At 39.0% G+C, this 16,120-nt stretch overlaps 1 protein-coding gene across 1 annotated transcript in view; it reads left to right on the top strand.

Moving 5' to 3' along the window:
- Positions 1-3,902: 3,902 nt before the first annotated feature.
- The window catches only part of bmpr1ba (bone morphogenetic protein receptor, type IBa), a 46,288-nt gene continuing 34,070 nt past the window's right edge, over positions 3,903-16,120 (top strand). The window contains exon 1 of the mRNA XM_070833470.1: positions 3,903-3,955. The gene's annotated coding sequence lies outside the window, so the exon portion shown is untranslated. The remainder of the gene's footprint in view (positions 3,956-16,120) is intronic.

The raw sequence follows: 16,120 nt of genomic DNA, 5'->3' as shown, positions 1-16,120 counted from the left end.
CCTTTCTTAGCGTCTTCTCCAACACACTTTTGATAAGAATTTACTATTAAGTTGAGGAGTTGTTGTCAAATCTTTACCAAACATACTGTACAGAAAGAACACAGCAGTTATATATCGGCCAATGGATTTTAATCCCAGACTTTCTCTTATCTCTTGATTTTATTAGATTGTTCACAGAGTGGATGTAGTACCTTCTCTCTACTCTAGATTATAAAGAATTTTGGTGCAACTGGTGATTGTTTCCATTATTGATTAATCTGATAATTTTTTTCTGTTAACTGATCAAGTTGAGTGTTGAGTGTATTTCAATTGCAACTGTTACTTTTGGGCCACTGGGTGCAGTGAAACTTTACACATTCAGTCAGTTGTGTTTCTGGCCACCAGGCAAATATATTCACTATATATATTTTAGCTATATTTTCACTCTATTTTAGCTCTGCTTTGGGTCTCTACCACCTCCTTTAGTTTGCTTGTTAGTTGCTAAGCAGGTAGTGTAGAGTCAGTTTTAGAGTTGGTTTTTCTTTGGCTGAAAACAAATGCCTGCTCCGTCTCGCAGATTTATTACAAATGACTGCTCATAAAATTCCACTATTTCACTGATTTCAAGGTCTGACCAATAATCCAAACCAGGTTATAACAACAAGTTCTAATTATGTTAAAAAGAAAAAATCTTTACATTTTAGAAGCTGTAATCTATTTTAAAATATTTGTGTTACTTGTTTGGAATATAAATAAACAATTAGTTGGTTATTAAAAACAAATTAATTTTATGTAGATTGTCTAATCAGTTATTGAAATCATTGTGTACTTCGGACAAGTTGATTCATTTAATTTCAAGCTTTCCCACTACCTCTCCCTATTTTCGTCTCTGTAATATATTAATGTCCAGTATTTGAATCTAGTAGCCTCATTTTGTGATGCCTTTCTGGGGAAGATTTTGGCCTGTACATGAGTGAGATCGTCTTCATTGTAATTTAATCCAGCCAGGTCACTGTAAACACAATTACAGAGCTGCTGCTGCTGCTGGCTGTGAAATATGATTGTTTTAAAAGAGAGAAAGAACATGTACAAAAGGAAACATGATGGGGTGAAAAAGAAAAAGAGAACGTTTGCCAATTTAAAGTAACCTGTTTCACATGGTGTGTGATTTCTATGGAGCACTTTTACAATGTGGGTGGGGTGCACGTGTGTGTTCCCGTGTGTGTGTGTGTGTGTGTGTGTGTGTGTGTGTGTGTGTGTGTGTGAGAGAGACCAGCTAACAGAAGTGCCTCAGAGCAATACTGTGTGAGTGTAGGGTAAAAGGCCAGGCATGCTGAGTGATTGCCACATTACCCGTAAGTATGAATCAATCTTCTGTTCAGACATTTGGCTATTTACAGACTCGCACGAATTTGATCATGTGTTTTCTTTTTAATGGTTTTCTAGGATTCACTAAAACCTCTATGGCAGTACTGTTTTACTGGATAGCACTGCAGATGGTGAACAGTGGGTGGTATGTCGGCTTGAGGAATGGTCTGAGACCAGAGAAGAGTTTGTGAATAATTCTGTGTTAGACAGTTATTGCTATTGTTATCACAATAAATGTGGTGACTTGAGAAAGAGAATGAGAGTGCATGTGAACATGTTGATATGCAGTTTTTTCCCCATGTATTTTTCTCCTAATAACAGTGAAGTTTAGATACAGATGTGGAAAGTCCTTGAAATAGTCATGACATCGGAGTATTGTTGTGTGAAAAAATACAAGATGACATTAAGATTGAGTTTATATTTGATCCCTGACTTTATATTATGCTTCTTTTTATAGCAGCAAACTAAACATGCGCATGTGGATGGGTTTATTTACCCGTGCACATGCTTGTTTGTCTATGGTTTTGTGTGACTGCCAAAGTGAATTGGCTGACAGACTACAATCTGTCATCAGAATACATCACCTTCACATCTGTGCTCTCCACACAACAAGTTTCTCTCATCTATGCAACGTTAATTATGTTACAACCAAACACATGGAGAGCTCATTGAGAGAAACATTGCGAAGGACACGGCACACACAAGAAAAACGTCTCCGTGTCCTTTTACATCTACATGTGTTTCCACTGCAGGCTACTTCTTTTCTCGAGCCACCCTACCTGTCATTGTTTTCACTGACTATTGTCAAGCAGAGATAGAAATGACAGTTTGTAGGAACTCAGTGAAAGAAGGGATTTAGACAGTAATCCGCCTCACTGATCCTTTTTAGAAACAACCAACTGTCTGGCACACCGCCTGGCTCTCGCCATGACACGCCTGCTTTTGATACCTGAAGGCTGGACTGTAAACTGACACCCACAGTGGCATTTTCTGCCTCCTACATACCTCAGATCAGACGTGGAGTAGATTGAAGCAATTTCCCTCAGTTGGTAAATTGACTGGTTGTTGGCTTATTGGTGAGCTGAGCTGTGTACCCCAGGTTTAATGCACGCTGTAGCCACCAGCTTTTTAATATTAATGTTGATTCTTCTTCTTCTTTCTGAATGACTTTTTCTTCTTTAATCTATCTTGGCTAGTGTTTTAAAGACTGATAATACTTGACATGTTGTGGGTTACTTGCCCCTTCACTGCTCAGGTCAGGTCAAACAGCAACAGATATGGTTATTTTGTTTGAGAACATATGGCATAAACAAAGACTGACATCAGACTAGAGCCTAGTAGCTGTCAGCTGTTTAGTTTATCCAAACATCATCCACATATTTAATCATCTTCATGCTGTTATTTAGCAAGTCAAGCCATGGCCTGGGTTATGTATTTTTTATATTCTCATAGATGTAATGGTGATTCTTTTTATTATCTTTCATCTGTCAGCTGTGCAAACAAACTCAAACTGATTCATTTTTCTAAATCAGTGTGACATTTTTAAAGGCACGTCTGCACAGAAGTTTCATTTTAGTCTAGATAAGGCCAGTGCATGGAACATGGCGAGGTTTCATCGTCGGGCTGTATTTTTAGCTAAAAATTTATTTTTCTGGGCTTTTTTGACCACAGCAATTACCAAATGTCATTTTCTTTGTCAGGAACTGAATGGCACCTTTATTTGAGTAAATGTAGTAATTTTAATATCTTTTTCCACTGGTATGGTTTGAGAGATGTATTAAAGTTTGTAGAGCTTTGATTTATAGCCAATCTGGCCTTTTTAACACCTAATATGAATTGACCGCTTTGTCTAATGCTGGTTCTGACTATGGGGGAGAACACATGCAGAAAAAGGCCACAGACAGACACACAAAATCAGACACACACCCACACACACTTGCACATACGGCTGGAGTGGTTTATTGGGTGGCAATAAAAAGAAACGTCGTGTGAAATGAATCAAGTGTGAGTTACAGTGTTTTGGAGGCTGTGTTTTCTTAGAGATGAAGAAATGGTTCTGCCCAGAGTGTCATGTTTATGTAAAGAATTTTTATTTGAGTTTAATTTTCCAACTCTACAGGTGGGAATCTGTACAACCTCACCCTCGAATCACAAGTTCTAATAAAATGTGCAATCCTTGGCATATAACCTGTGTGTCCGTATTATTGAAAACACAATGTTTTAAAGTCACTATATATGCCTCTTTTGTATGACTTAATTTATGTTTTATTTAACTACATCATATAAAATTAAGACAAATATTTGGAATCCATGAAAGCTGTTCGGCATAAAGAAAAACTGACTGAGTGAGGACTTTGAATAAATTTGAGGAAACATGTTAATTTGATCCTGTTGAATACCGCAGTAGCAGTCCTTATTGTAGGTAAAAGCATAACAGGTGTATGCAGTAACTTTTTCATTCACTATACTCTGTTCATCTCGATTTTTGCAAAGTTGCATCTCTATTTTCTTACTGTACTGCCTTGTATGTATGTGTGTGTTACAGATCTGTGTAGCCAAGCCCCATCTGTGAATGTGAAACTCGGCTTACATCCAGTGGCACTGACAGGTAAGCGCAAAATTAATCAGTCAATGTGTTCTCTCAAATTCTGCAAGATGATTTAAATTATTGTGTTCATATTATGTTTTAGATGATCTGTGTTGTCCATTCCAGTAGTCTCACAAACTGAGGAGCTCTCATCAAGAGAAAACTGAAGCGCTGCCCTTATTACGTGTTTGCAAACACTTGATTTCACAGCCAACTTAGCTTTCCAAAATAGCCCACAGCGTACAGTATATCCCGGAGGGAGGAGGAGGGCAGACTCACAGAGTCTCTCTCAAGTTGTGTCTTTCTTTTAAATCCAAACTTGCCAAGACCAACATAAAGACAGTGACACCATATATTTAATAACTTATGGTATATTTGACTTGTCCCAAAACATCTAACTTGAGCTGTAAAAACTCACTTGAAGGCCACATGATCAGTGATATTTTTCTACTTCTTCCCTTTCAGAGTGGTGGCTCTGTACAAACATAAGGACACTCTTAAAAGAGAGTGTTATAGCTTGTAAAAAATATTCCAGCACTTAATTTATCACTAATTTTTTTTCTTTTTTTTTTACATCTTTTGAGAATTTGGAGAGAACCACAGCATTGTGAGCACTGCTTGTTTGCAAATGTAAATGTTTTTGGATGCTTTGGCAATCTGTAATCTTAGCCTGCACTAACACAGGTGATCTAGCCTCAGTTGCCAATAGGAAGTTTTAAAGCCAGCTGCATCGACAGCTATAAAGAGGTTTGTAACATGTGAAAACGCTACAAGCTGAAGCAGAGATATACCACCTAATGTCACTCACTGAGATCAGACCTGGCACTCAAAGCACAGAGACACGTAAAAATGCATCAATAGCATTCATGGATTCAATGCTGAAACACTCGGCCACCCCTCTTTAGACAAAATATCCATTGCATCATGAAATATTTTAGTTTTGTCAGATAGTAGTATTGGTGCTACCCTCTACAAAATTTTATTCCAGGATCATTTCTCACATAAAGTACTGCCACAGGAGGCGTAAAAGTGAAAAAGGTCCTTGCATGTGAAGCAGGAAAAGCTGTCCACAGCACGACTGACATCTGGACAAGTAAATTCTCCACCAGTGCATATTTGTTCCTAAGAAAACACTTGGCCATTCAGTCAGGGGGCGACAGGTGCTGCTAACTGCACATTTACATATGTATGCTTTAAATGAGGACCACACTTTTGCCGGCAGTATGGAATATATTGAGCCGATAGTATGGATGTCCACATCCAATATCATGTCGCATCCTGTATGCACTTGTTTGTAACTGGTGCTTTAGAAAGTGCAATGATCCAGGTTGCCTTGTCTCAGTGGGATACAATTGTCATGTTTGACGTGGTTGACGAGGATATGGCATCTTTCTACTGTGTTGATACGTTTTTGGGTGATCTATGTAACCCTAACCCTAACCCGAACAATCAAAATGTGTCTTTAGGTTGCGAGTGTGACAGTCGGTTTCTGTTCTTTCATCTTAGACGTGACTGTAGAACATAACGCACCCTCTGGTATTTTTCAGCTGGACTGCATGAAGTATTTTATAAGGACTAAATGAATCATCCATATGCTATTGATGATTATGATTTACATCCATGTTTTTCTATTCAGAATACAAATTTAAAACTAATGCTTTTATTACACCAGCAATGCAAATAGTGACCCCACAGTAAATGCCTATTATCAGTTATTTCAAAAAACCTTTATTACATGCAGTATAACAGAAGTAATGATATAAATTGTTAAAGCAGTACAGAATCAGAGCTATGATTTGCTCATCCCACCAGTTCAATGAAACTTATTTTAGGTGATACATCAGCTATACACTCTAGGTTAGCTGACCCGCCCTGACTGCCCAGTTGTTGAGGAGACTCTGCTGTGTGGTGTCTGTATTAAACAGCAGCATGGAACCTTTGAGTGGGAGACACATGTTTCAGCAGGGCCATTACTGCTGAAACATGAGAGGGTGTTTTGACGCGCGCACTCATACACCCGCTCACGCATACACACAAAAGGAAATGCACATATGAACCCTCGTGCACACACAGGTGTGCTGGCAACAGCATCTTTCAACATGACGGGGCTCTACCCCGAGGTACACGCTGCAGAGTGGAGAAGCTGTGCAAGTGTATGGGTTTGTGTGTGTGTGTGAGTATAAATGAAGAGGGAAGTAGCTCTTGGTGAGGTCATGAACTTGTAATTGGAAAAAAAGAAGCTTCCTTGTGCTTTTCCATTACATCTCACTCCAAGGACTTCTGTTGTGCATTTGTTGTAGATACCAACCAGATTGCACATAAATATTCTCTTCAATGGACAAATGCTCTTGTTCATATTATTTCTCTTGAGAGACATTATAAAACGGGTGAATTTCCATCGCAGGCTTTGGTTTTATCATGGTATGGGTTTCCAGTGCATGAAGCATCTTGGCATTTTAGTGGCTGTGAGAATGGCGAATGACTCTTTGTAACTTCAGTGGCTGACATTTAACGCTTCAAATCAACTGAGATGAGTAAAGAGGATCAAAAGAGTATAAAAAGACATGGTATTTAATATTCCTGCATGATATTCGTAATGGAGTGGATATACATGTATGTCACAACAGAACACCTGCAAAACAACACCATGGACAAGGCTAAACCAGCCAAAGAGCTGGGGATGCATGTTATTTGTCCCCAAGGGGGCACCATACTTTTAGTTTTCTTTCACTTGTTGCAATCAAATGAACAATTCAAGAGAATTAAATACTATTTTCTTTCCTAAACACGTGTGTTCAAGTTATGCGTGTCGGGGGTATTTTTTCTCTACACTTTGTAGTATGTGTGTAGAACAAGTGAAAGTGTATTGTAGTTAAGCTTTTACTGAGCGTCAAGCATGCAGTAAATACGTTATAAGGTTCCTCTCCAGTGCTCAAGTAAAGGTTTTATCACCAAATCTCAAGTGCTGCTCACTCGTCGCTGTGTGTGAGCTGCTATGATGACGCTTTTAAAGTAAGCGCCGTTGCTCTTCAATTTTCTTTCTCTCTCTGTTTCACTTTTTCTGTCTCAGCACTCCGTCTCACTCTCTCTCATACACACAAACAGCTGCCCATTTGCTTCAGCAGCCTACTAGCCTTCAGCAGCAGCAGCAGAAAGTACTTAGTGGTCTAAAAGAGGGAGCAGTGGGCTTTGTCATAATCCCTGTTTCGGCTAGAACAGACTTCTAAATAAACTGCTGCAATGGGACACCACTGTTTACCAGCAGTGAGAAGCCTGTATTCACAGTGTAGCAGTGTTGTCTCTGAATTCAATCAGCTGTGATGAGTCAGAACAGAAAGAACACTGGTATACTACAGTGACGAAAGAAGGAGGGAAATGCTCAAAAGTGGAGTTGTCATCAAAAGTCAGTGTTTGGACCTGCTCATTTAAGATAATAAGCCATCCTTTGTACTGTAAACGATATCAATGCAGAAACTTGTAACTGTCCAAAATGATTCCTGACATGAAAACAAACAAATTACTTCTGAACCTCCACTGCCACAAGATGTCGATAAAGAGGAAAGCTATAGGCTTGTGTGCAAAAATATCTCTGAATAACTTGTGTTCATGTAATTAATTCTTCTTCAGAACCAGGACAACGTTGTTGCATGTATGTTAGATAATGTGGGGTGTTAAAGTAAAAGTTAAAGTTAAGTTATAATATAATAAAATTGCTTTGTTTTAGTTCAGTTCAGTCGCTACCTTACCTGGACTTTACTCTCAGAGAATTTAATATTGCATTCCTATAACATTGTTACACACTCAGGATCGACGGTAAAGAAAATAGAACAAAGTATGAAAACTGAGATATTGCCTTTTTTATTTCATCTGTTCTTCTTGTGCAAATCTGGCACCTACGTACATTACCCACAATGCAACGTGACCACGAACAGCTTGATCAGTGAGTTTGATATTAGTATCTAATGTAGCTGCGATATATTTTTTAGAAATATATTATTTTCTCTCAAAGGGACAGCAGTAACTTCCTGGAGTCTCCGCCGGCTGCCTAGCAACCTCACAGTGATGAGATGGAAGTCTCCCCATTTAATGGAAAGATATGAAAGTGGTGGCAATCCTCTCGTCTAACGCATGGCAAGAAATAATACGCATAGTTACCAGAATGCCAAATTATTCCCTTATGGTCCCTGTGGTATAGAGCATGGGTTCCACTCAGTGCTGGAGGTCCATATGGTGAACTTTCCCAGTACACAGCACCGTACCCCAACTGCAGATATTGACTTCAAAAGAAACTGACATAATATAGATTTGATACAGTGTGTGAGAAGTTGGCAAACTTACTGGGTTTGATGTCTATGCAGGCAGATCAGCGCAGAAAAAAAACCTGCGACTGTTTACGAGCAGGATATGAGTTTCCTAAATCTTCACTACATTAAGAGTAAAGAGATAAAAAATAACAGCCGTGAAAGAAGCTTAACTGACATACCAAGCCCACAAGTTTGGGGCACACTTTCCTCCCTATCCTTTCAGTGCACATACACACATTACACAAGCACACACCAAAATTTAGACTGAAACACACACGCACGCACACACACACACACAAAATGACCTTGAGGGTGTTAGCGGTGTTGACGTTTGTTTGGACGGTGCTTCAATTCCTCAGACTGCTGCGAGGTCACATGGCTTGACATCAAAGAAAAGAATTTCTTCCTGGGCGACTCTGAGAGCTCTGGTGTTTATTCTAAAAGTCAGACTGTCTCGCTGTCTGTGTTTCTGTCTGTCTGTGGCCATGGCTGCTGTCATGCCTGCCTGTCTGTGTGTTTACCTGCTTGTCTTTGTTTGTCTCGTTGTACAATATCTGAACAACTGTATTTTTGTTTAGGGACTCTTCCTTTCCATCTTGGTCTCAGTCACACTCTTTCTTTGTTTTCCATTAGGTGAAAGTTCTTAATTTTGTTTAGCTTTTGCATCAAATAATTAGTGTGTCCTTTCACTGTAGAGATAAATGAACTGTGGGCTACAGTGAAAAAACATGTATTTGTCGGCATGCAAATTTTGTTGTCAGCACCTTTCCTGTTAATGTGGAGCGACTGGATTTGGCCAATTCTTGGGTGTGTTTCACTTGAATGCCATTTAGCAAAAATTGGTGATTCCTCCATGTCTCTCAATTTCAAACAAATGCTGTATTGTTTAGCAACACTTCTTTAAACCATAGCCAGCTGGAGTATGATTGAGTAACGCATAGTTGGTCTTTGTGGTTTGGAAAATGTTCCACCTGTCTCTTATAACTCACTGTGTTCATCCTCACACTGCAAGTCTGGTCAGGATGAAGTGATTTGTTTTTTGGTTCCTGGCTGCAGATGAACTTGTTTTAAAGAAACACTCACAAGGGGAGATGAGAAGCAGAGCAGTACAGTAATGGCACTCGAGTCAATCTGTGCAACGTACACTAAAAAGAATTTGATGGCAAGGGTGCAACATGAATACTGATAAAGTCTGTGTTTTGTGAGGAACAATAATTAAAAACCATCACGTGACATCTACATTTAGTAGTCTGTCTTATCTCAGGGTTGGAAGCACCAAGCTGTGTCTTCACTGCAGAGTAATTCATGTGCATTTTTAGCTGTGAGGTTTCCCCCCCAGGGATGTGTTTTGTTTTGATGTCCTCCACTGCAGCAAGATGAATGGCCACATGGAGAGCCGGAGGGGAGGAGGGGACCTTTGGACATGTTAAAGGACACCTGTGGGGCTTTGGGGGGCCTCCACATGATGGACAGGGTTCCGCTTCAGGTGGCAGTAATTTCTCTAAGCCATGGGGAGGGGCAGTGGGGTCGAATTTTGTGTGTGTGGGTGTGTTTGTGGGCTGTGAGTGTGTGCATGTGGTGTTCCTCTGTCTGTGTTGCAATTTTGAAAACAAGTTAGAGTTTTGTAACATTAATGTGTTGCTGTGTGGTGTGTCTGTTTGTGTCAGGCTTTGTTTCCTTATCATTAAGTAAAATAACAGCGCCCTATCAGTATGCAGGAGGGTGTGGATGCATGTGTGTTTGCATGCCCTGTAAACACATGCACTGTTTGTCTGTGTGTGCATGCAGGCTTATCTCTCAGACAAGTAATTGCTTCTAATGCTACTGGGAACACCACACAGATCGTGACAGAGTTTCACCCACAGCTAATGATTATATAAATACGATAACCATCTGAAGACATGATTTTGTGTGTGTGTGTGTGTGTGTGTGGGTGTCCTGCCTAATATACTTTTATCTCTTATCATATAGAGATCAGCTGTTAGACAAATGTGGCATTGTTGAAGGCCGAGGTAGAGCCGAATGTGTGCATGCATGCATGCATGTGTGTTTGTGTATGTGAAGCAGTGTTTTACTAGTTCAGGGTCTCATCTGTTCTCTGCACCTGATACTGAGCTGGACCAACGTACCTGGAGAGCTCCAGGCATTTTAGATGGGAAGACGGGAGCCTGTTATTAAATGTCACAGGCTGATCTTCTAGAATAACCAATAATGTTCCAAAGACTACCTCAGCCTCTATACACACACACACACACACACACACACACACACACGCACACACACTAAGGCGGTACACTAAATTCACTACATCTCATAATGTTCCATTACCCAAACCCAAATTTTAACCGTTAACACACCAATCCCTATTGAAAAAATCAGGCAACTTGACACAAAAACTATTAACACACACTTTCTGTTGTTGCTTCACATTAAAATACCTTCACTGGCAAACCACTTGAATGCCACTATTGTGTGGCAGCTAGTCAAGTACAGCCTTAGTCATTAATGTAACAAAAGGCACTTGTCAGGAGGTCATTTTAAATAATATAGTTTCAGTTGCTATAACAATAATGATAATAATCACATTGTCATAAGATGGTTACCTAAGATCTCATTCATTAATTCATTCATCCATTCATGTGTACACACACACCCACACACACACCACTACACCCCTTAGAGAATGAACTATCTAATACCTGTTTATCTGGTTCTGGTTCTGTAGCTGCGCCTAACTCCGACTCTGAACTGTCAGTGCTCTCATCCACATTCACAAATCCCTTCAGGATGATTCAAGACCTGCATCACCCAGTCAGGGTTTTTTTTGCAATAGTGACCAGCTTGCTGTGCATTATCCCTTACATATATGCCACCTGTAACGTATCTACAATATATTATTTCCTAGGAAGAAAATGTTGTAAAAATATTGGAAAAAAACCCTGTTTGGGCTTATTAACTAAAAATGTACCCAAAGTTGGCTCAACATATAATTGGGTGGGATATCACAATTCTTTTTGTCAAAACTAAGACTTTCAGTGATGTAATTTATAATGCAGATAAAATAGCTGATAAAAATGTCTGAAATTACAAAATATAAATAACAATAATGTTTTTTCCCTTTTTAGATGTAACCATTTTACCATTTTACAAACAACACATCACAGATCAACGTGGTTTATGATGAAAATTAAAAGTTGTTTTAATTTTTTTCTTAAAGAATTTTAAATGTTGAACAATTAGCCAACTTTGACTTGACTGTCACTGAGAAAGAATTGTTACCATATGGCAACAACATGTATTGGAGGGTTAGTAGATATCACAATAGATGCATTATTTTATCTTCAGTGCCCTCACACACACAGATGTGCACTCTTTACAGAGTAATCATGACATTGAGTTGCACTGAATGACTTGAACTGTTGTTGATACCTTAATAAATGTATGTAAGTGTATGTTCCTGCCACCTAACCTTGGCCTTAAGTACATTAAGCTACATTTCAAGGACATCTGTCCAACATAAAATGATTTGTTCATACAAAATGATTCCAAAGGATGTATTTATTCAACATGTTTAGTATGACGTGAATGAAAATTGAAAAACAACCTTAGTTCTAAAGTTAACCACTGCTTAGTTAGTTAGTACATTGTGCATGCTTACTTATGTGTAGCATGTAACCTACATGATTTCAGCACAGTGGTGACTGAATACACAGTTTGATAATAGGGCTGCAGCTGCAGAAATATATAAAAGACCACTCAGATCATGAAATGGGATGATGAAATGCACACGTGCGCACACAAAGACAAAAAGACATCAATCCACATCTTTTTAAAAGTTGTTTTTACTCTGCCAAAATCCCCAACAAAACATTATTGCTGCTTTAACCATTCATGTGCTACAATGAAGACGGGAGATGTGAACTTAATGTGAGGATATCTGTCAATGTAACATTGTATGATCCATATGAATTGATATCATGTGGAGTTAATAAAATCATTGGACTTGATGTAAGAATGTGGAGGGTGTCCTCAAAACTCTCTGACGAACAGAGCCAAGCGACACAAAGATGCATGTATGCATTCATGTACACACACACACACATAAACAAATTAGTCACATTAAATCATGTAATATTTTTTGCACAGGCATGCACCTCCAGTCAGAGGGAAGTAGTACAGTTCCTAACAATTTTTACACTTTAAGTGAAGTTAGACTCAAACAAATTCTCAGTGTGATTTCCAATACAACAATGGTCTCTTTTGAAACATGCTGCACTGATTAAGCGCTGCAAAGCTCAGGCACTGCTATTCACAAGCACATGACTTTAAGAGCTCTGCCATTTGTTAAACAGACGTGCGATTGATGTTCAGATCAGATGCTTTTCTGCAGTCATTTGTTTCTCATTAGAATTTCTCTTCCTCATTTAATGTATCTGTTACCCTCTTAGCACTGCAAATCAGTTCTAAGTTATAATTAATTACGCATAATTAAAATATATATCAGTAATATTTATGTGCCTACATCCAAAGCAGTTGTCTTTTTTGAGTCATAATTGTTGCAGCACCCATGAATCAATGGGGATCTGATATTCATATTGTTTGATTATTTCTTAGAAGCATCATTTGAATAAAAACCCAGCTTATCATCTCAATATTTGTTTCTTTTGTATTTCTTAAATATTTATTTCTTGTGAGAGTATAAAGTGAAATACTAAATTGGTAGACTCTAAAGCCCTGGACGGTACACAATCTTACCCAAAGTGTTCTCCTCACTTATTGTGGTGAAGTATTGAAATCTCTCTCTTGAGTATACACATGAATTTGCACAAGCAGTGCACACACGCACTCACACTGCAGACTGCACAGCCAGAAGAAGTAAAGATGATCAGTTTGCGGCTTCCACGCACAACAAATGCGCACACACACGTGTATAGGCATGTTTCTACGTGTCAGAGCCGTTAGGTTGGAGTACAAAGGTCATTCTGAGGGGTCAGAGTGTCAGTCTTATGTTTCAGCTGTAGAAGAGAGCCTCTGTTGCACATTGAATGGACACTGTGAATAGTGTCTAGAGAGAGAGAGAGAGCTATGGTGGGAAAGAAAGAGAGACAGAAGAAGAGAAACATAAAAAAGTTGGTATGGATGAAGGGCTTGGGGGGGTGGGCGAGAGAGATGTTTTCAGATATCAGGATGATAGAGATCTTAATGATGTGTTAGGGTAACAGAATGTGTTACACTGTGTTTCTGTGTGTGGATGTGTGTGGATGCGTGCGCCTGTATATGTGTGAAAGTGTTCCTATATTTTGCCCATATATATACATGTGTGTATGTATGCAGTGCATGAGTGTGAATACCCCTTGGAGCGGTGTGTGTGTGTGAGTGAATGCATGAATGAATGCATGTTTTCTCTGTTAGGTATGTCTGTTTCTCTCTGTACATAAAGGGTCCATGGTGGTCATACGAGAACTGCGGTGAACTTAAGGATCCCCGAATAGTGGGTGCTCTATATTTGGGAGCTGGACCGAGGCTACTGACCCTAACACTGACCCCACACCTGCCCTGTGTGTGTGTGTGTGTGTGTGTGTGTGTGTGTGTGTGTGTGTGTGTGTGTGTGTGTGTGTGTGTGTGTGGACATGGTAGGACTTGGATAGAGTGGGGACTTGCAAATGTGTGTGTGTGCTTTGTGGGTTTGCTTCTGTCTTTCTTGTCTTGTAATGTATTATGCCTCGGTGTGTTTGTGAGTCTGTATGTGTGCAAGTTTTTGTATTGTGTTTTCCTTATTGTCAGTGAAAGTTCCTTTTGAAACTAAAAAACAAGGTAAAAAATACCTGGCATGTAAATGAATAATTCATCTCAACACATAGTAACCTTGCTACAATTTGCAGGTTCTTTTAGTATGATGATACCAAAGTTATCATTTTCCCATGTTACTACAGTAATTCTGTGCTAGACTGACAAAACAACATCCACTTTATAGTGAGAATTTAAGTATAGGAATCTTAAAGATGAAAATGAGAACATTTGGGCAGCCAGTACTAAATATAAATTTTTCGGCACTGACAGCTCTAGTATTAATGCTGGAAAATAGCTCTTAGTCACTGTAGATGACAGTTAGCTGTACTAACAAAGCAAATATATAAAATAGTCCAATGTATGAAAACAATGTGAAAAAAATTTGACTGGAATGATACCTAAGTGGATTATGATTCATTCATTCATTGTTAATAAAGCTTAGAACAGTTGTGGGGGCGATGGAGCCAATCCCAGCTGACATTGGGCGAGAGGCAGAGTACACTAAGGACTGGTCACGAGCCAGTCACAAGGCTAACAAATACAGACAGCGGATTATGGAATCTGCTTCTTTTTGAATGCAAACATAAAGATGAACACACTTCTCTCTGTCTTTTACATTCACATGTGCTAAACACAAAGCTGATAATGTAAAAAAACAAAAAAAAACAAATCTCTTCCCATACCTAAACTAGTTAAAGCAAGTTCAAGCAAATAACAGAGAAATTATGTTATTAATATTAGTCATTTTGAATTTGTACCATAAATGAAGTTGAATGTTATGCAACAATCTCAACTTAGAAAAGCCACCTGTAGCTGCTGCATTTTTGTATTTCTCTTAAACTGTATTGAAACATAACCGAATAATGGGTTTATTTAAATCCAGTTCTCTTAACTGTATAATGTGAGACATCTTAGGATGTGTAGGCCTTCATTTTAAAATGTCTTGGTGTTTAGTATGCCAATCATTTGTTCATTTACTTTTTGAAATTGCCTCTATTCCGAAGGGCTTATAATAGGCCTTTTACATTTCTGTGATACTTTTACAAGAGTGTAGTTTGCTTTGCCCTCTGAAGTTAGAATAGGTAGACCTTTGTAGCTTTTGTGTGTGCGTGTGTCTACGTGAGCAATCACTGTCAGCAAATGCGTGACCAGTCTCTCAGTCCTTGTTCCGTATTTAGGTCTCAGGGTTCAGGGGTCATGTGGGTCGAGAGGCCGTATGAATGACTGCCTGTTATCAGGTGGCAAACAAAAGAGTGTGTGTGTGTGTGTGTGTGTGTGTATATATATTTAAGACAGGGAAACGGGAAACACAGATTGACTGAATGACAGAAGGAAAGAGACAGTCAGAGAGATTGTGATGGATTAAAATACAAACACAAATGGGACATGAAAATGCTAGTAAAATGAGAAACAAAATTCTACATTATAATATGATGACGACATCTTTCAACTATACTGTTTCTCATTTTGAACATTTTTCTTAGTTCAGTCATCCCAACACTACTGCCTCGTTTCCATATTTTGAATGACCGTGATCCTCATCATTCTGCCTTATTTCATATTTCCTCTACAGAATAAAAAGGATGAGGTTGGAAATTGTGACGTCATCTATATGTGTGAGCACATACCCATGTACTCGCATACAAGCTTACAAGTCAGCCTCACTCGCAAAATTTAAAGACATTTGAATTTATTTCTCTATCTTCATTCCTTCTCTCTGTGTTCTGTCTTCTCTCTTATTCATCACTCTTTTTTCCTACCCCCCTTACCCCCCTCCTGTCATCTGTTTTTCTCCCTCATTTCATGACTCCCTCTTTCTTTTCCCTGCTAATTGCCACCTCGTTGTAGCATCCCGGGAGCCGGGAGCTCATTAATTGCTGAAGAGGAGACAGGTGGCGCCACTATGTTGTGATGCTTCTTGTTATGTGTGTCTGTCATTTTATTGTGTTCATGTTGTGTTTGTGTGTGCACGTTTGTTTGCATGAGTTTTACCTTGTGTGTGCAGTTTTGTTGTTATGCTTGTGTGTGAGTCTGTGTACGATTCTTATATGCGTGTGTGTGTGTGTGTGTGGTGTCCCTGCTTGTTAGCGGC

This window comes from Pempheris klunzingeri, chromosome 7 (genome assembly GCF_042242105.1).
Source record: "Pempheris klunzingeri isolate RE-2024b chromosome 7, fPemKlu1.hap1, whole genome shotgun sequence".
Taxonomy (NCBI): Eukaryota; Metazoa; Chordata; class Actinopteri; order Acropomatiformes; family Pempheridae; genus Pempheris; species Pempheris klunzingeri.
Note: the sequence above shows the minus strand (reverse complement) of the source record. Positions and strands in the feature narration are given on the sequence as shown.